Below are 20807 nucleotides of genomic sequence, written 5' to 3' on the forward strand. Positions count from 1 at the left end.
TCTTTGTGAGTTCCAGAAACCCTGTCTTGAAAAACCAACCAAACAAACAAACAAGCAGAACTTACCAAATTCTAAAGGTCTCTATAAATCACCACCATCTTGTCACTTATAAAAGGATAGAATAACATGAACACTGCTGGCATTTCCCTCATAGAACATACACAAGGATTATTCTTGTTACCACATATGGAGAAACCCTCCCCAAGTCACAGTGAGAGAGAGGCAGATGCTAGCACTAGGTTCAGTCAGACACATTATTCTGAATGTTTCTCCTACTTCACTTTCGGCAGCTCTGGTACCAAAGGGCCTCGAAAGTGATGGGCAGGTCTCTCCCAGGATACATCTCCGTCTTTTTTATTTTTATTTTTTCATTTTCACACAGTAGCTCCTAAGTTGCATGGACTATCCTCAAACTTATGATCCTCATGCCTCAAACTCCAGAGTAGCAGAAATTACTTACATTATACATGAAATAATAGTCCATTATTCTTTGAAGGCACACAGACTGTGATAAAGTTAAAAAAAAAGGTATAAAATAAACCCAAAGTGACGGCAAATGGAAAACCAGCAAATAAGACAAATACAATTAAAATCAATCAGCAGCAGAGTTGAAATCCACTCTAACCAATGGAAAGCAGCAAGAGAAAGGGGAGGAACCCCACGCCAAACAGTCGGACAAACAGGAAGCAAGCAGCAGACAGGCACTCTCAACAGCTCACACAGGCAAGGCTGACAGGTAACCTGACCTGTGCTTCGGTGGCTGTCTAGCATGCCCAAAGCCCTGGCTTCATCCCCAGCAAAGAGAAACAGCAGAGAACCTAGAAGTACTTATCAATACCATCATATGATTCCATACAGAATAACAAGATAACAGGAAGGAATAATCTTTCCAACAAACAGTGGTAAAACAACTAGAGAACAATATGGGAAAAAATGAGTCTCAATATCTGCATCCCACCAAACACAAAATTTATCCTAACAGCTGCACCATAAAAATTTCCACAAGAACAGGCAAATCAAGACAATGGGGCGTGGGGGGCAGCATGGTTTCTTCTTTAACTGCTGGACTAGACAACACTGAAATCAAACCTTTGGTTCTTCAGAGAAAGAACAGAGAACATTACAAATGCATATGTAATTCTAATTAACACACACATACATAGAGAATGCAGGAAAAACTCTTAACACCTCATGGTAACTAAAAAATGGGTAAAAGACCTAAACAGACAATTCTCAAAAATAAATAAAAGGCTGGTAAATACCTGAAAAATGTTCAGTATCTCTAAATTATCAGAAAAATATAAATTAAAACTACAGTAAGCTCCCTCTATACAACCATAGGCTAAAAGTAAAAAGAGCCAACCACCAAGAAAGGGCATAATCAAATGTCACACTCTGAAGAAGCTCCTAATAGCTATACAGACATCTAATATACCATCCAGTAACTCCATGTCAAGGTCTGAAAACATGTACAAAAAAGTTTGCATATGCATGTTCACAGTTTTATTCACGGTCAATTTTAGACAGAGCATAGATAAAATGAGATGCTGATGTGCAGCAACACAGGTTCTGAACCTCAGCACCTCCACTGAGAGGAAGGAGACATACACTATCTGTGTGACTCCATCTAAAGAAACTTCTAGAATGCATGAGCTCAACCCAAGCACTTGAAACTACAGTTCTGGCCACTAGGGGCTAGGGTGTTAGAGTAATTCAGACTGGGGCAAACCCCTTGTGAAACCTCTCCTTTATTCACACTGCATATTCCAGGCAGACCGAGCTAAATACCAAGGAGATTTGTGAAGAAACACTCCTCTGTTTCACTTTTTGGAATAACAGGCACTCTGTGATCTACTATCACTTACTGGTCAGTATAGAGAAATAAGAGACAAAGCTTAAAAAAAAAAAAAAAAAAGATGAATTTCCCTGCAAGTAAAGTTTAAAGGCAAATAAATGTAAACAAATTTCCAACTGTGGTTAATGAAATGAACTTGTGTTCTTTTTGTGTGGTGGGTTGTTTGTTTATTTCAAAGTTCTGCTCTGCAGCCCAGGCTAGCCACAAACTTGCATTTTTCAGGCTTCAATTTTCTAATCCTGGTGTTATCACCACCCCCAGCTAGAAACTGTAGTATGGGAAATAAAGTGCACAGATGCCTGCAATTTGTTTTCTTTCTGTTCACTGTAGTACTGGGGATTAAACTCAGGGCCTTGTATGTGCTAAGCAGGAGCTCTAGATTGACCTCAAGCCCAAGGTCTGTCAACTTAATTTTAATCAAATGTTAGCTGGACATAGCAATACATGCCTATAATCCCAACACTCAAGGAGGGGGAAGCAGAAGGATTCCAAGTTTCAAGTACTACACAGGAAGATCTTGTTTCTAAATAATTAAATAAGTTACTAAAAGGGACCGGAGAGACGGCTCAGTGGTTAAGAGGACTTGTTGCTTTTGCAGAGGACCTGGGTTCAATTCCTAGCACCCACACTGGCTGTTCACATTGATTCCAATTCTGGGGGACCCAAGGTCAGAAGCACACACATGGTGCACATACATACATACATACATACAGGGAAGACAAACATAAAATGAATAAAGTTAATAATTTTTTTTTTGTTTTGTTTTTTGTTTTTCGAGACAGGGTTTCTCTGTGTAGCTTTGCGCCTTTCCTGGAACTCACTTGGTAGTCCAGGCTGGCCTCGAACTCACAGAGATCCGCCTGGCTCTGCCTCCCGAGTGCTGGGATTAAAGGCGTGTGCCACCACCGCCCGGCCTAATAATTTTTTTAGAAAAGAAGTGATTAAAGGATTGACTGATGGTTAGAGAAACAGATGACTAGAAATTTGAAGAAAAAAAAACAGCAAATTAATTATAGACTCTGGGTATTTACTGAACAACCAACTTATTTTCTATAGCATTTGCAATTGTTAATAAAACACTAGAAGGAAAATATGACACAGAGCACCACACTGAATTACCCAACAAAGATAACTAAAAATCAAGCATCAGAAAGTGGCTGTCTAGGGATGGAGGCTGTCTGGGGATGGAGGCAGTCTGGGGATGGAGGTGACTGAGAAAAAAGGAATACAAAGGAACGTTCCAGGGTGATGGGGCTATTTTACCCAACTGGCAGCTCATTATATGGATGTATACATTTGCCAAACCTCACTGACCTGTCAGGTGTGTAGCTGGTACTGTTATCAGTTCAGCTGATTTTTAAAGCCCACTGTAAGGAAGCTAGCACATATAGAAAAGTACACAAAACTTAAGTTCCTCCCAGTTATCACCCAAAGAGTCATCGAACCCTTGCTGGAGAAAGGCCACGGCCATGAGAAACAAAAACACACCTGATTCCTTAGAAAGCAATATGAAAACAATGAATTCCCAAAAATGAGGTTTCTGACTCGGTGACTCAAGTGCTACTGACTCAAGCCCTGGAGCCCTACCATGACACATCTCAGCAAGTTCTCTATCTAAAGATCTTCATCTGAAAATGAAAATACCTCAAAAGACAGCTGTAAATATTAAAAAATATATGTACATGAGAGCTAAAACACTGCTATTTTTAAAGTCCAAATTGCTTAGAAATCATCGAAGCAAGAGTCCACACCCTTCTTTCCTCCAGTTCTTCCTCTCCTTTTTGGGGGTGAGGGAAGAAACGGGAGTTCAGTTCTCTAGGTACACCTACCTGTGGTGATATATTGTGTACCCCAATAAAGCTTGCCTTGAGGATCAGAGAACAGAACCAGCCACTCGATTAGACAAGCAGGCCAGACAGCGTCGGCACACACCCTTAATCCTATCACTCGAGAAGGAGAGTTCAATGACGGATCTTTGTGAGTTCAAAGCCACACTGGAAACATAGCCAGGCAGTGGTGCACACACCTTTAATCCCAGGAAGTAACGGCAGGGTGGAGAAAGGTATACAAGGCAGAGGAAACAGGAACTCACTCTTTAGACTGAGGAATTCAGAGCTAAGAACTTGGGGCTGGCTTGTTTTACTTCTCTGATCTTTCAGCTTTCACCACAATATTTGGCTCTGGGTTTTTTGTTATAAGATCTTTTACAATTCGTGCTACACCTACCTGAAGCTAGTCTACCTCACTCAGGTGGTGAATCTCAAAACCCTCCTTAAGAAAAGGCAAAAACCAGCAGGGCCAGGTGGTACACACCTTTTTAGCATTTGGGAGGCAAAGGCAGGCATATCTCTGAGCTTGAGGCTAGCCTGGTCTACAGAGAGAGTTCCAGGAGAGCTGGGACTACAACAGAGAAACCCTATCCCAAAAAAACATAAATAAATAGAAAATTTACCATTAAAAAAAAAAACCCTAGCATGGTGGTGCACCCCTTTAATCCCAGCACTCATGAGACAGGAGGATCTTTGTTCCAGGCCAGCCAGGGCTATTACAAAGAAAAAACGGGGGGTGGGGGGGGGGTGTTTAGGCTGGTAAAGCCCCAACAAGGTTGGAATAAATAAAAATAAAGCCAGAAAACTAATTAAAAAGCATGGTGATGGTCTTGAGAATGCAGGATCCACACAGGGAATGGTGGTGCAGCCCCCTTTAAGCCCAGTCAGTACTTGGGAGACAGAGGCAGGAAATCAACTGTGAGTTCAAGGCTAATCTGGTCTATGTAGTTCCAGGCAAGTTAGGGCTACATAGTTTGTCAAAAGACAAACAACTCCCCTCCCCTCAATAATGTTGTATGTAATTTGGGGAGAAAAACTACTCCTTAAGCTCTGCTTATATAAAATTTGTTTGTGTTTTACATATATGGTTTAGGTCAGTCAAAATAGATAATCAAAATTAGAGAATATGTTCTAAAGAAAGAAAAATTCTAACAAAGAACTGGGGCTCGCTCTGATAGGAGAATACTGGAAACTGGACTGGAGAGAATACTACTGGACATACATTACACACAAAAAGAATTTAACTATCTGAATAATACAGCAATTTAAACTGCGTAGACTGTACCTGCCATTCTGCTCAGTCATGGCCATAACGGCAGTTCTGCTCTGTAGCTGGTCTTCCTTCTCATGTGTCTCTGAGGAGATGAGCATCTTGCTGTACTGTCAGATCCTAATATTTCAAGTCATTTATTTTCCTACATACAATGGATCGTACTCTGTCTGGTGTTTTACACTAAAAACGTGGTTTGTTCCAACACTGAAGGAAAGCAGAGCTGGTGGGCTTTGAGAAGTGGTACACAGGGTGGTCGACAGCCCAGGGTGAAGGTGCTCACTGAAAGCCAATGACCTGAGTTCTGTCCTTGCATCACATGGGGGAAGACTCAGTTCTCAAAGTTATCCTTTTTCCATGTGCTCTGTGATATGCTCATATCCACACTCACAGGAATTATATACACACATACAGTAATAAATAAGACATTTTAAAAGGAAATATAACTTCATAGAAAATGTCATCAAATACATGATAATAAGCATGTTTTACATTCTCTAAATATTTTATACATAATTTTTTCATTAAATAAACATTCTATATTAAAGAATTTAGCTATTAGATTTAGTTTTTGTAAAATCAATCTACTCTCTAAATGTAGAAAGTGTATTTGCTGGCCGGGCGGTGGTGGCGCATGCCTTTAATCCCAACACTTGGGAGGCAGAGCCAGGCGGATATCTCTGTGAGTTCAAGGTCAGCCTGGGCTACCAAGTGAGTCCCAGGAAAGGCGCAAAGCTACACAGAGAAACCCTGTCTCGAAAAAACAAAAAAAAAAAAAAAAGAAAAGAAAAAAAAAAAGAAAGTGTATTTGCTTACATATTTAAACATTATTTTACCACTAAGATTGGCAAAGAAAGCCAAGGATCATGTAATCTAACTTAATCACATTTATCAAAAGTTCATTTTGAGCTGCAATGGTGGCACACACCTTTAATCGCAACACTTAAAAAAAAAAAGAAAAAAAAGAGTTCCTTCTGTTTAAACAAAGTAAATGATTCACATATCTTCATTTCAAATACTCTTCAATCCTTTAACATTTCACAACAAAAAGCAAGAGATGGCAACAAAAGTCATCCAACTGACAGAAACTCTTAAATTAGAGAGAGAATGTGGCTAAGAACTCTGTCCCCAGTCTCCTACTCTCTTCCATGCCCACTCCACCCCCTCACTAGAGGGGTTCCAGGAGGAACTGACTACTCCAGCACCTAGGCACCTGGAAACCTCATTCACTCACTCCCTTTATGTCTGTGCTCAGCTGCTTCCTTATCCAAGAGACCTGCACTATCCACTTCAAATTCTAAAGAGTTATCACAATTTTAACCGGGTTATGAAAAAGCAAACAAAAACACAAATTTAACTTCAACCACTATTTTTTCTCTCTAGATCATTTCTATAACCATCTACAGATTTTATCTATTTTCCACCCCAAAGCTTAGGTAGAACACAGAGTTATTCAATCAGTATTTGCTGAGTTCTGTTTTAAATAACTGAAACTGCAATGAAAGTGGTATAGTTTGGTGGTGTTACACTTGCCTAGCATGTTGGAAAGAGGCCCAGAAGTTCCAAGCCCTGCCCCACCCACCCACACACGACATATACTAAGAAAAAATTAGATGAAGGAAGCATAGCCTCATTTACCATAAGAAACCAAAAGACATAGCCAGGCGGTGGTGGCACATGGCTTTAATCCCAGCACTCGGGAGGCAGAGGCAGGCAGAGCTCTGTGAGTTCCAGGCCAGTCTGGTCTACAGAGTGAGATCCAGAACAGGCTCCAAAGCTACAGAGAAACCCTGTCTCGAAAAACAAAAACAAAAAAAAACAAAAAACAAAACAAAACAAAAAAAAACAGCCAAAAAAGACAGAGCCCACAGGACAGCTCAGCAGGTAAAGGTGCTTGCTGCTGACCCTGGTGACCCAAGTTCAATCCTCAGGACCTACAAGGGAGAAGAACTGACACGGTGGTTCTCCTTCCTCCACACATATGCCATGTTGCATGTGTATGCGCTGGCACACACACAAATAAATAAGTGTAGTAAAAAGTTTCTTTGTTTGTTTTTTCAAGACAGGATTTCTCTGAGTAACAGCCCTGGCTGTCCTGGAACTCACTTTGTAGACCAGACTGGCCTGTAACTCAGAGATCCACCTGCCTCTGCCTCCCAAGTGCTGGGATCAAAGGAGTGCCATCACTGTCTGGCCTAATAAAGAGATTTTTAAAGATGTTTACAACTGGTTACATTCTCTGGAACAGCAGCAGTTCTCAGCTTTTTGGCTTCTGAAGTTCTTCATACCCTAAGAATCCAATTTTGATATATAGCTTTTATCTACTAATAACACACTTGAAAGTACAACTGAGTACATTTGTAAAAGTAATAGTATTATACTCTAAAAAACTAACACTTATAAATGTTTCCAAAATAATGAGAAAGAAATGCTATGCATTTTTATGAATCTCTGAATGTCTGGCTTCACAGCAGAAAGCCAGCTCCTATATCTGCTTTAGTTCTGAACCTATGATAGGTTGTGCTGGTTAAATTTTAAGAAAATCCAGTTCCATGTAAGCATTTACTATAAAAAGGAAGCAGTATTTTAATAACTTTTCTCAGGTAAGTGTAGGACAGGGTAGTTGAACAGAGGACAGCTGCAGTGGACTCTGAAACTGCAGCAGTCCAACTTTTCATATAATCGCACCTGAAAGTCTGTTGCTTGCCAAATGCTATGGCTTATGTTGGTAATACTAAGACCTCGAAGTCTAAGGGAGAAGGATCAGACTTAGCTACACAACAAGTTCTAGGCCAGCCTGGGCTACACAGAACATAGTTGAGACCCTGTCTCAAAAACAAACCCTCCTCTGTCTTGAACTTCATACAAATCTTTCACCTATTAATGATTTTCTAATGTGATACACTGGCCATTTAAAACAATACTGAATAATGGCGCCCCTTGCAGAAGTGAATAGATTATATTATATTTAACTGCACACAGGTAGGCACAGGAACATCCACTTGTAATCCCAGCTCTTCAGGAGCCTAAGGAAGGTAGGCAAACCTGAAGCCAGCCTGGGTGACTGAAAGAAAAAGGGCCAAGAACGTACTCTGTGACAGAGCTCACCCACCACTCACTGGGCCTTGTTCAGACATCAGCACTGCCCAGCCCGCTGTGACTGTCATGACCTCTCAGCAAAGTCCTGAGCAACTGCTAAGCTCATAAGGAAAGCTAAGTTTTCTAAGGTTAAAAGCTGAGTGAGCTGTTCAGTTGTTCTTGAAATGACACATTCATTTCATTTATTAATCATACACGTTCTTTTCCTCCAGACAAGCGCCACATTTCAGTATGCAGAAGTGTGACCCAACCTAACATCCTTCCTATTTCATCACATGAAGTGTTACGGAACTTTTTTTTTTTTTTTTTTTTTTTTTTTTTTGCTGTTGTTTTTTGTTTTTCTTTTTGAAGACACGAGTTTCATGTGCACCACAATGACCTCAAACTTGATATGTAGGGATAACCTTGAACTTCTGTTCTTACTACCTTTACTTCCCAAAAGGTTATGTTTCCCCATGAAAACTGGGTGCTGGAATTGAACCTCAGGTTATCAGGCATCCTAGGCAATCACTCTATTAACTGAGCTTCATCCCCAGACTACTTTTTTTTGAGATAGTTTTTCATTACAGCCCAGATCTGACTAGAATGCCCTGTAGTCCAGGCTGGCCTTAACTCATAAGCACCCTGTCTCAGTCTTTTGAAAAATTGGCATTCCATAAGCATACACCACCATTCTCAGCGTCATCACATAGGATATTACACAATGAATGTATTCAAAGTAAATTTAACAACATACTAATTCTGACTACTCACAAAGAATATAGATGGGGCAGGGTTTTCAAGACCACTGGGTCTCACTATGCAGCTCTGGCTGTCCTGGAACTCATCTGTTGACCAGGCTGACCTTGAGCTGGCAGAGATCCACCTGCCTCTGCCTCCCATGTACTGGGATTAAAAGTGTGCATCACTACACCTACACCGGGTAGAATATTAAGGTGCTAGAGAGATGGCTCAGTGGTTAAGAACATTTCCTGCCCTTCTAAGGTACCTGGTTTCAATTCCTACTACCCTCATAGCTGCTCACAACCATGTGTAACTCCAATTCCAGGGGATCTGATGTCCTCTTCTGTGGGTACCAGGCAAACACATACTACACAGACACACATGCAGGCAAAGCACTCATACACATATAATAAAAAAAAAAAAAACTTTAAAAATTTTTTAAAGAATATTTTTAGCTGGGTGGTAGTGGCACACGCCATTAATCCCAGCACTCGGGGAGGCAGAGGCAGGGGATCTTTGTGAGTTCAAGGCCAGCCTGGGCTACAGAGTGAGTTCCAGGAAAGGCGCAAAGCTACACAGAGAAACCAGGTCTCGAGAGAAAAAAAAACAAACAAAACCAACAAAAAAAAACTTTTAAGTGCAATAGCATTTCTACAGTGTATGTGCTGTCATTATGAGTACAATGATGGCTAGTGAAGTTGTCCACTGTCCTCACGGTAAGTTCAGTGATGGCTAGGGCAGTTGCCCACCATCATGACTTATGCAGGTGCTCTTTTGTACGATAACAGCAAATGTCAACTACTGATGACATTATTAATACAACAAATAAAAACTTATTACCACTGTAAAATAGCTTCAACCTGGGAGACATTTTGAAGTACAGTCAACTCCTCACACACTTTGAGCTACTTTCTAGACACATAGACAACCGTAAGAGCAGGGCCAGGTATGATGGTGCAAGTCTTTAATCCCAATACTTAAGAGACACAGGCAGGTGGGTCTCTATAAATTCAAGGACAACCTAGTCTACGTAGTTAGTTCCAGGCTAGCCAGGGTTATAGAGAGAGACCCTGTCTCAATAAAAAAACTACAGACATATTTCCAAGTACTAGGATCATGGGGGCTGAAGGGATGAGACTCAATGGCAGAATACTTGCCTATATTCAATCCACAGCCAGCAGGTAGGAGGGGATAAGGCAAGAAATAGGAATGCATACACAAGAAAAGAATAGCTTTCCTTCTATTTCTTCCCCTGCAGAGCTATGAGTCAAACCCAGGCTGTGTTAGGAAAATGCTCTACCACTGAGCTCATCTGTAGCCCCTAGAAAAAGGGTGTATGCTGTGTGTGTGAGTACACACATGCCTGGCACCCGTGTAAAGGTCAACAAACAACTTTCAAGGCTGGCTCTCTCCTTCTACGATGGGTCCAAGGATGGACTTCAGGTGGTGAAGCCTGTACAGCAAGCACTTGACCCATGGAGCCATCTCACAGTCCCAGAAAAGTTAACTGTTGAGACAGAAAGGGTTTTTTAAGCAATGGAACTAAGATTTTGGTGAGTGACTTGGGATACTCTTTTTTTTTTTTTTTTTTTTTTTTTTAACTTTTTAGGCTTTTGAGATTGATTTTTTAAAAGCATGTTCAGATAGTAGTTGGTTCAAAAATAAATTCAAAATACTGCTTGGGCCGGGCGGTGGTGGCGCACGCCTTTAATCCCAGCACTCGGGAGGCAGAGCCAGGCGGATCTCTGTAAGTTCGAGGCCAGCCTGGGCTACCAAGTGAGTCCCAGGAAAGGCGCAAAGCTACACAGAGAAACCCTGTCTCGAGAAAAAAAAAAAAAAAATATTGCTTGGAAAAAAACAGGTAAATCTTAAAAAACAAAGCTGGGCCTGGTACAACCTTTAATCCCAGCACTGGGAGGCAGAAGTAGTTCTCTATAAATTCAAGGCCAGCCTGATCTACATAGTGAATGAAGGGCTACCCAAGTCTACATAGTAAGACCTTATCTCAAAACAAAACAAACAAAAAATTAAGATAAATAATAAAATAACCATGGACAGTTGGTAGAACGGCTGTGAAATATACCAAGAGGATACAGGAACTGCCTATAATGTGGACACTCCCTAGTAAGATCTGTGCTGGGGGGAGAAGACAGGTGGATCCCTGAAGCTCTTTTAACAGCCAGTCTAACCTACTGAATGATAAGCCAATGACAGACCGATAAACCTCCACCCAATCCCAGATAAACCAAGGTGGACAGCAAATGTTACAGTTATTCTTGGTTATCAACTTGACTATATCTGTAAAACCCAACCATCTGGGTACACCTGTGAGAGATCTTCCTTGAATTAAATCATGTGAAGTGGGAAGGCCTACCTTTAATCCAGATCTTTTAAGTTGGGAAGATCTGGGCCACACCTGCTGGTGGCAGCCTATATAAGGTCATGGAAAAAGGAAGCTTTTGTTCTTTGCCTGCTTGACCTCATTCTTGCTGGCAAGCTTATTCCTTCACTGGCATAAGAGCCTACTTCTAAAAAAAGAGCCTACTTCATCTGGATTCCAACATATACTGAAGACATCCAGTATACTGATGTCTTCATACATCAGTATGGTATGAGACATCCAGCCTCATGGACTGAACAACTGTCTGATTCTTGGACTTTCCATTGGTAGACATCCATTGTTGGACTAGCTGGACCACAACCTGTAAGCCACTCTAACACATCCCCTCTCTATACTAAATAGACCCTTCAATAAGTTCTGTTCCTCTTGAGAACCCTGAGTTTGGTGATATTTTATTTGTGCTGAAATGTGATTTTATTTGTATGTTAATAAATAAAAGTGCCTGGGGGTCAGGGCTAATAGCAAGCCATTTAGCAGAAGTCTGGCAACGGTAGCACACGCCCTTAATCCCGATCACATGACAGGCAGATCTCTGTGTGTTCAAGGATACAGCCAGCATGGAGACACACGCCTTTAATCTCAATACCAACCATAAAGACCTAGAGGTCTGTATAGACAGGCAGTGACGAGGAGGTCATGTAGTTGGGTTTACAACCAATGAGAAGGCAGAACAGAAAGTCAATAAAAAGACAGACACACAGGAGAAGGTCTCTTTCTCAGGGGAACGACAGCAGCGGCATCGGGTGGTAAGAAGGTGGTCTAAGCTCTTGGCTACTGCTCTCTGACCTCTGGGCTTTTAACTCTGCATTTGGCTCTGTGTTTCTTATTTAATAAAACCATTTATAATTACATCTACAATACAGTATCTGAGGACCAACACTCAAGGTTGTCCTCTGGCCTCCATATACACATGAACATGCATACACATGTACAGATACAAGACAGATGAGAATTCTACTACTGAACTACCCATGTCAGCCCCCTTTTTCTCAGTACAACTGAGAAAACAACTCAGTACAACTGTTTGCCTTGAAAAGTTTAGGCAAACACTCGACCCCTAAGCTAAATCTCCCTTTTCTCACTTATTCTTCAGTCTCTACCTCTAAAATCTATGGACATGTACCTACATAAGTAAACATAATATCTTTATCTCATCTGAGATTTTCTCTAAAAAGTGGTTTCGCCACCTTTTGACTCATACAAGAACCACAATGCCATTCATAGTCTCCAAATGGTCTTATTTTCTTCAAGGCACTCACCACTACCTATCCTAGTTATGAGTGCCACTCAACAGAATGTCTTACTTCACGAAGGCAGTGCCTTCATCCTTGCAGACCGGTCAGTGACAGCCAGTCAGTACACACTTGTTAAGAAAATCGTAATGTACAGCCTCTGTGTAAAATACCAGCTCTGCTAAGTGTTTCTATCATTTGTAACTTGTTTTTCATCTGATGGCAATTTCTGAGTACCTGCAGAAACCTGGGCAGCAACCTGGGAGATACAAGAAAGAGAGAGAATAAACTACAAGACAGTCAAATATAATTCTGAACTTTGCTGAACAATAATCATACATTTCTGAAAGAAAAATAAGTTACCTGGGACTTTTGTTTGTTTTTATTAAAAGCATGCGCCACCACCCAGCTTGTCTTTTGTTTTGTTTTGTCTCCCTTCCCCCCCCCCCACTTTTTAAAGAGAAGGTCTCTCTAGATAATCCCAGCTGTCCTAGAATCCACTATGAAGACCACATTGGCCTCAAACTCACCTGCCTATGCCTCCTGAGTGCTGGGATTAAAGGCATGCACCACCATGCCAGGTTTTCAGGACTGTTTTTAAAATGACATTAAGCCAGGTGTGATGGCATATGCCTTTAAGCACACTCCAGGCAGAGACAGGCGGATCTCTACTGAGTTCAAAGTCTGGTCTACCCTAGCAAGTTCCAGGCTAGCCAAGGCTACATAGTAAGAACCTATCTCAAAAAACAAAAATAACCAAAAAGAAAAAAGAAAAAGATGTTATCAGAAGTAATTAAAAGTCCCATTTTTATAAACAATGTAGTAGCTCACAATACTCAAAACCTGGAAGGTAGAAGCAAGAGAATTAGAAATTAAGTGAATAGCTGGGCGATGGAGGTGCACATCTTTTATCCCAGCATTAAGGAAGAAGAGGCAGGCAGATCTACCAGTTCAAGGATAGCCTGGTCTACAGGGTGAGTTCCAGGACAGCCAGGGCTACAGAGAAACCCTGTCGTGAAAAAAACAAAGACAGACTCTTTGGCTTTACAGTGAGTTCAAGGTCAGCCTGAGATACCTGAGAGCCTGGTCTCCAAAAAAAAAAAAAGAGGGAGCATTCATATTAGAACTTCCTGAAAATTGTAAAAAATTGGTAAAGCTGGACACAGCAGCTCATACTTGTAATCTCCATCACTTTGGAGACTGAAGCAGGAGTTCGCCATAACTCAAGGATATATGAGAACCAGGTTATAGTATGCCCCAATCTTAGGAAAACACAAAACAAACAACAAAACACTTGAGTAATTTCTCCAATGAACAGTATTACCTACTATCTGGAACAAATATGGCTTCATCATGGGTTAATACATATGTATGTATTTCATTTGCATTCATGCAACATGACAGCATTATACATAGAGCATTTCTTTCTGAATATCTGTGGAATCCAACAGTATATACCAAAAGAACTAAAAATAGAAGCGCACACACACACACACACACACACACACACACACACACACACACACAAACCAGAGGCCAGAAATGAACAACATTTATCACTCTTAGACTCATTTTACTAACTCAGAAAGCTGTAAGCCCAGGAAAGGTTAACAATACACTCACAGATCCAATGTACAACAACCATGCTACACCTAAAACCCGTATCTAATGTCTCTAGACCTGGATTTTTTTTTTAAAGATACTGTCACTCCCAGAATGTTAATGTCAAGTTCTAACAAATCTTAATTACTATTTTTTTTTTGTACTGTCAGTCATATTTCCCCCTATTAAAGTCCCAGCCCACCAGGTCAGGGTCAAAGCAGAGGCACATACAACTAAGCCATCACTAAAGCATAACACCAAAGCCCTTCCTTACCACGGCATATATAAAAGAAACACTTAATGCTCTAAATGTTTTGATGCAATGAGTTTTTATTCCATATTTTCAACTTAAGAAAAAAAATACATATACAGGTGTACCTGCTGAATAACTTACTGTTTCTTTGCTTCATGCAAGTAAACTGCTGTTCTCTTGGAAAACCAGTAGAAGCATGTCTCAATTTCTCACAAACATGGAGCTCCAAAGCGAAACTTGCTGAACATAATCTCAGCTAGTATACATTCCTCATTAAAAGAAATTATTTTTAGCCAAGCAGTGGTGGCACACTGGGAAGGCAGAGCCAGGCCGATCTCTGTTAGTTTGAGGCCAGCCTGGTCTACAGAGCAAGATCCAGCACAGGCACCAAAACTACACAGAGAAACCCTGTCTCGAAAAACCAAAAAAAAAAAAAAAAAAAAAAATTATTTTTATTATAGCTTTCGCGAAACACAAACTCTAGACCAAAGTCCAGTGGTAGAACCCTGCAGTCCCAGCTCCTCCAGAGGCCGAAGCAGGAAGGTCCCTGAGTCTAGGAGCTGAAGGCCAACTAGTTCCAGTGAAACATCTGAGATACAAGTGACCAAAAGACAGAGACCAATGGGAGAGAAGACAAAAGAAACCACACACATATGACGCCCAGCCCTGACTACCAACAAGACTCTTCTTGCTAATATTCCCCAATTCACAAATAGCCTCACTAATTTTTTCACATACTACTGAGAATCTTAGGTGACAAGCAAGCAGAACACAAAGAACTATTTTGTCCATGTTTGTTAAACTCTTAAGAGTAGCCAAAGTAATACATATGTTAGGGGTAGGTGTTTAAGACAGGGTCTTTCTACATAGCTGGGGCTGTCCTAGAACTCACTATGTACACCCGGCTAGCCTTGAACTCACAGAGACACCCCTTCTCCCCCCCTCCCCCCACGGCTTGCTTGGGCCATCACGGCAAGCACTCTTGTTACAAAAGTAAAGCTAAATAATTTGTTTCTCTTTAGAGTAGAAGAGCTTCCTTATGAACTGTGTCACAATGTAACAAAATACTACAGTTACTAGTTTCTACATAAACATTTTTACTAAAAGAAAACGCGAAAACAGAACCGCATAGTAACAAACTATCAAATTATAGATCCGGAGCTGATAGAAACGGTTTGGAGTCAAGAGCATTTACTATTCTTGCAGAGGACCCAACTTGGGGGTCCCAGCACCTACACAGGGCAGTGCAAAACCTCCCTTAACTCCAGCTCCAGAATACTAGATCATTCTGGCCTCCACAGACACCTGCACTCACATGCAGACCCACACCCTGACATACACCCACACGAATCATTTTTTTTTTAAATGTATATCCCTATCCTAATAAAGCTAAGTAAAATCAGAATTACGGGAAGAACGTCTACGTAAACTCAAAATCACATGATAGCTTTTCCGAACATAAACAGGCAAGGAGATGGAACTTCGGTTCATTTTTTTCCCCATTCTGTTCTTTTTGATTAAAGAGGTACCAAAAACAAGAAAATTAGATTAAACTGCCAAATGGAACGAAGTTTTGTTCAAGAGCTATCAGAACTCTCACAATGAAGTCTCTGTCAGCGGGCTCGACACTACTCAGGAGTTCTAAACTCACTCTGTACATAAATCAAGGAACAGGAAAGCTCTCAACAATACAATGGAGTCACCTCACACGACAGACAAGAGCAAATTAAATGAAGGCACTATAACTTCCTGGGTTTTGGGGGGTTTGTTTTTGGTTTTGGGTTTTTTGTTGTTGTTGTTTTGTTTTGTTTTTTGATGCTAAAACTCACATTTGCTTTAAGACATTATCTATAACGCCCTATAATCTAGGAAGTGTGGTGACAAACCTCTATTTCTCAGTACAAAACCCGATGCATCCACCGCACCACCGCTGACTCCGATCAATTATCTAGGCAGGATAAAGAAAACATCTTTTTTTAATGACTAACCAGCCAACTCCACACACTATCAGACGCGCCTGTCTCCTGCTCCACCACGGACTGCGCGTGCTCGCCCGCACCGGGCGGCTCCCGGCTTCGGCCCGGGTTACCTTCTTCACTCCATTGTCACCCCCACGCCTCGGCCTTCAGCCCCCGTCCTGCCGGCGAGCAGCGGCGACAGGGCGCGATCCCCTCACCCACTCCCTCGCGGGAGGCTGTGGGTGTGTCCGCGGACGGACTCTCGCCCGGACACAATGAGCCGCTCCGCGCCGCCCGGGACCCGCGGTCATCCCCCTGCCGCCGACCCCGGCCGCCGGCCGCGGCCCTTCCTCTTTCTCCCCACAGCTCGGCCCCTCCCCCGCAGCGCGCAAGCGCCGCCGCGCCGCTCCCCTCCCCCGCACCCCCCTTCCGCCGGCGCCCTCACCCGAGTCCGCAGCCCCCGTGCGGCCAGGTCCGGGGCTCGCTGGCGCGGGCCGGCAGATAGCACCCGACCAGGCGAGGCGAGGCGAGGCTGAGGCGGGCCGGGTGGCTCTCCTTAGGAGGGCGTCTGTCAACGCCGCGGCCGAGCGTGCGACTGAGCCCGGCTCGACCCAACCCGGCTCCGAACGCCCGATCGCGGCCCACGCGCGCTTGCGACCCTGAACGGCCGGCGTGTCTACGCCGCGCAGTCCCGGCACCCCGCCACCATCGCCGCCGCCGCCGCAGCCTGGCCCGGCCCTCCCCGACTGCGCGAGCGCGACACCGGGGGCCTTTTACGACAGTTCGGAAAGCAAGCGCGCCGGACCTTCACGCCCTCTCACGTCGGGATGTCTGCGCCTGCGCGGACCTGCGGCTACCGGGTCCGCCCCCCTGCGTCCCAGCCTTTCCCCTTTGCGCTGGCTTTCACCCACTGTTGGCCCTGTTGAGCGACGTTAAAAATAAGCTCGTTGGGTTCATTTCCTTCGGTGATTTCGGACTCCATTCTGCCTACATCTCGCTTACTTTTTCTCTACTAAAAATTACAACTACAGCTTACTGACTGCACTTGGCAGTGCTCTTAAAGCAAAAACGTGGGGGTCTTTCCCAGCAAATGATACCCAAACCAGAGATCACATCTCGCTGTTCAAGGGAATTGTTTCCAGAATCAGTTCAAGCGTGGTATTTAGATAGCCTGGGAGCTCTGGCTATATAATCTCAGAAGCCTTAATGACCTCACAAAACAAGAAGATTGCAATGTTTCATTGTGTGCCCTAGGAGGACAAGATGTAAAGACAGTGTGTGGGTCTGCAGTCAATCAGACAGACTTCCTGTCAGAAAGCTGATTTATTAACACCTTTATAAATCTCAGTTTCTGCCCGGCGGTGGTGGCGCATGCCTTTAGTCCCAGCACTCGGGAGGCAGAGCCAGGCAGGTCTCTGTGAGTTCGAGGCCAGCCTGGTCTACAGAGCGAGATCCAGGACAGGCACCAAAACTACACAGAGAAACCCTGTCTCAAAAAAATACCAAGGGAAAAAAAACTCGGTTTCTTTTTTCATAAACCAGGATAACCTTATATGCTTTAAAAAACGATCTTGTGAGGTCAAATATGATTTATATAAAGTTCCATATATTACCAATTAAGTGTTCAGCATTAATTCCCTTCTTATACACTGGCTCACCAATAATTTTATTCACTCGTGTTTTCCATATTCAGTGAAGAAGATGTTTTTAAATTACAAACGAGGGAAAATGAAAGAGCATTGAATCTGGATTTCCTCCGTCCCCCTAATTGCTTCTCTCTAAAAGTAGAGTACCACCTGGATGACTGAGCCCATGACTTGTTGACTCATGATGTCTCAAACCTCTATTTATATCCCCCTCCTTTTTTTATTTCCTAAAGCTTTTGACCTGTCTTCTTTAATAGGATAGAGACACTTGCCACAGCTCTTGAACACTTAAAATAAAGCACTTTGAGTTTGTATTAGCTACATCAACTTTCAATACTACAGTTCAAAAATGTGAAAAGCCCAATACTTCTTACTAGTGATTGTATGTTAAAGTTTTTACTTCATTGGGCTAAATTAATGAATACCAAGATGGTCTGTGGTGTTTTTCACAACAAATGATTCCCAAATCATACATAATACTGAATAAAAATCAGAACTGCTCAATACTCAGGTGAATTGATTCTGAAATCAAGTCCAACACACTATTAATAGCCAGGGAATTCTGGCTATACATCACAGAAATACACACATGCCAAGATACAGATGGGATGATTCCCTCCCACTTGCCAATAACATCTGGAGATACTTTGCGTCCTAACACAAAGGGGGTGGCCATCTATTAAACAGAAAGGAGGGGACAGGCAATACTACCCATCTGCACAGGACAGCCTTCAACAATTCTCTGTACCAAAACTGTTGCTTCGTTTGTTTGCTTGTTTTCTTTTTGTGATGCTTGGGATCAAACGGAGGGCCTCATGCATGCTACCACTGAATCACATCCCCAGCCTGGGCCTAATGTGTTATCACGGAGACACTCTGGGTGTGGTGGTTTGAAAGGGAATGGCACTAATGGGAGGTGTGGCCTTGTTGGAGCAGGTGTGATCTTGTTGGAGGAAGTGTGTCACTGTGGAGGCCTGCTTTGAGGTTTCATATATGCTCAAGCCACGCCTAGTAAGACAGACCACTTCCTGTTGCCTTCAAGTCAAGGTTATGAGACTTTTCAGCTACTTCTCTAGCATCATGTCTACTTGAACACTACCATGTCACACCATGATGATAATGGACTAAACCTCTGAAAATGTAAATCACCAAAATTAAATGTTTTTTCCTTTATAAGAGTTGTTGTGGTCATGGTGTCTCTTCACAACAAAAGAAGCCCTAAGATACTGCGTTAAAGAAAATACACTATTAGCCAGGAGGGGTGGTGCACACCTTTAATTCCAGGACTTGGAGGCACAGGCAGGCAGATCTCTGATTTTGAGGCCAGCCTGGTCTATGGAGTGAGTTCTACTACACTGAGAAGCCCTGCCTCAGGGAAAAATGAAAAAAAGAAAAAGAAAGAAAAGAAAATACACTGTTAAATTTTATTCACCTGCTTTAAAAAAACAGAAAAAAACCTCTTTACTATCACTTCCAGTAACTCAAAAGGTAAATTTTGACTCACAATTACATTTTTTAGACACAAGCATCTCATAGACATCATATCCCAAATGAGTGAATATACATATTTATTGTATCTGCTCTCCAACTATCTCATCCTCTCCTGTCTGTCAATAGCACCAAATAGAAACCTGAAGCTCATTTTTGGCTGCTATCTGTCTTCCTTACTTCCTACCCCTAACTGAGTGAGTGACAAATCTTTCCAGTTCTGCCTCTGACACATTTCCAACCCACCCTTCCCCTCTGATCTTTCTCACATGTCTAAACTTTCTAATATCTCTGACGTTTGTTTAATAGATATGGACCCAGCACTTGCCAGGTACTGAAGGTACTAAATACATCACCACTCCCCTACTTGCAGCGTTTTCATGGGATCCAGGAAGGAAGTCCATGATTGATACTTTTTGTTTGTTTGTTTGTGTTTGTTTTTGTTTTTGTTTTTGTTTTTGTTTTTGTTTTTGTTTTTGTTTTTGTTTTTCGAGACAGGGTTTCTCTGTGTAGTTTTGCGCCTTTCCTGGAACTCATTTGGTAGTCCAGGCTGGCCTCCAACTCACAGAGATCCACCTGGCTCTGCCTCCCGAGTGCTGGGACTAAAGGCGTGCGCCACCACCACCCAGCTCCATGATTGATACTTAATGTGGAAGTGCTTAGAGAGCGCTACATGCTGTGGAAACAAGAAGAGAGAACATGACAGAGAAACCTGGAGGAAGTAAGGTTTAAGCCAAGTTTGACAACATGAGAAAGGATGGCTACATGAAGTAAATAGAGAGCTCTGGGCAGAGAGAGTCACGTGCACTGAGACAGAGAATTCTGTGCCTGGAACAGCACCAAGCCAGCTTCCTCCCAGGATCTTCTGACTTACCGGGGAGTAACCGAAAGGTGAGGGGGAAGAACGGAGAGAAGTGGATTGAGGACATTTGAACCTTTTTTTTTGTACTAATGTGTTTAAAATAGTTTTTACTTAAAATGATGGAAAGGCATTAAGGAAAATTAATAAAAAGTATAATCAGAGCACTGCTAATCAGGATTGAGTACTAGAGAGAACATTCCACGTGCAGAGCAGAGGGTGGGCTGGGAAGAGGGCACAAGTAGTGCTAAGGATGAGGATGGTAGACGTGAGAATGAGAATCCCCTCTCTTGGCTCTATCCCTGCCCACACCTCCAGGTCTTGGACTGGAGGCCAGGCCGGATCTAGAGACCTGAGATCATTGCCTAGCCCAATTGTCATCAGAGAGGCTTCACCCAGCAACTGACAGAAACAGACGCAGAGATGCACAGCCAAACATAGGCAGACCTCAGGAAACACTGTGGAACTGGGGGAGGAAGGATTATGGGAGCCACAGGGACCAAAGACACCATGGGAAAACACACAGAGTCAACTGACCTGGGCTCACGGGGGCTCACGGGGGGCTCACGGGGGCTCACAGAGACTGAACTGC

The 20807-nt window shown here is 42.7% G+C and overlaps 1 protein-coding gene across 4 annotated transcripts in view; it reads right to left on the reverse strand.

The window, feature by feature from the left end:
* The window catches only part of Rnf111 (ring finger protein 111), an 80637-nt gene extending 63766 nt beyond the window's left edge, over positions 1-16871 (reverse strand). For 2 of the 4 annotated variants that reach the window (XM_059268198.1, XM_059268197.1), the window contains exon 1: positions 16668-16871. The gene's annotated coding sequence lies outside the window, so the exon portion shown is untranslated. The remainder of the gene's footprint in view (positions 1-16667) is intronic. The other 2 variants (XM_059268200.1, XM_059268199.1) reach the window with 1 other exon arrangement.
* Positions 16872-20807: the final 3936 nt, after the last annotated feature.

The sequence above is a fragment of the Peromyscus eremicus genome, chromosome 7 (genome assembly GCF_949786415.1).
Source record: "Peromyscus eremicus chromosome 7, PerEre_H2_v1, whole genome shotgun sequence".
Taxonomy (NCBI): Eukaryota; Metazoa; Chordata; class Mammalia; order Rodentia; family Cricetidae; genus Peromyscus; species Peromyscus eremicus.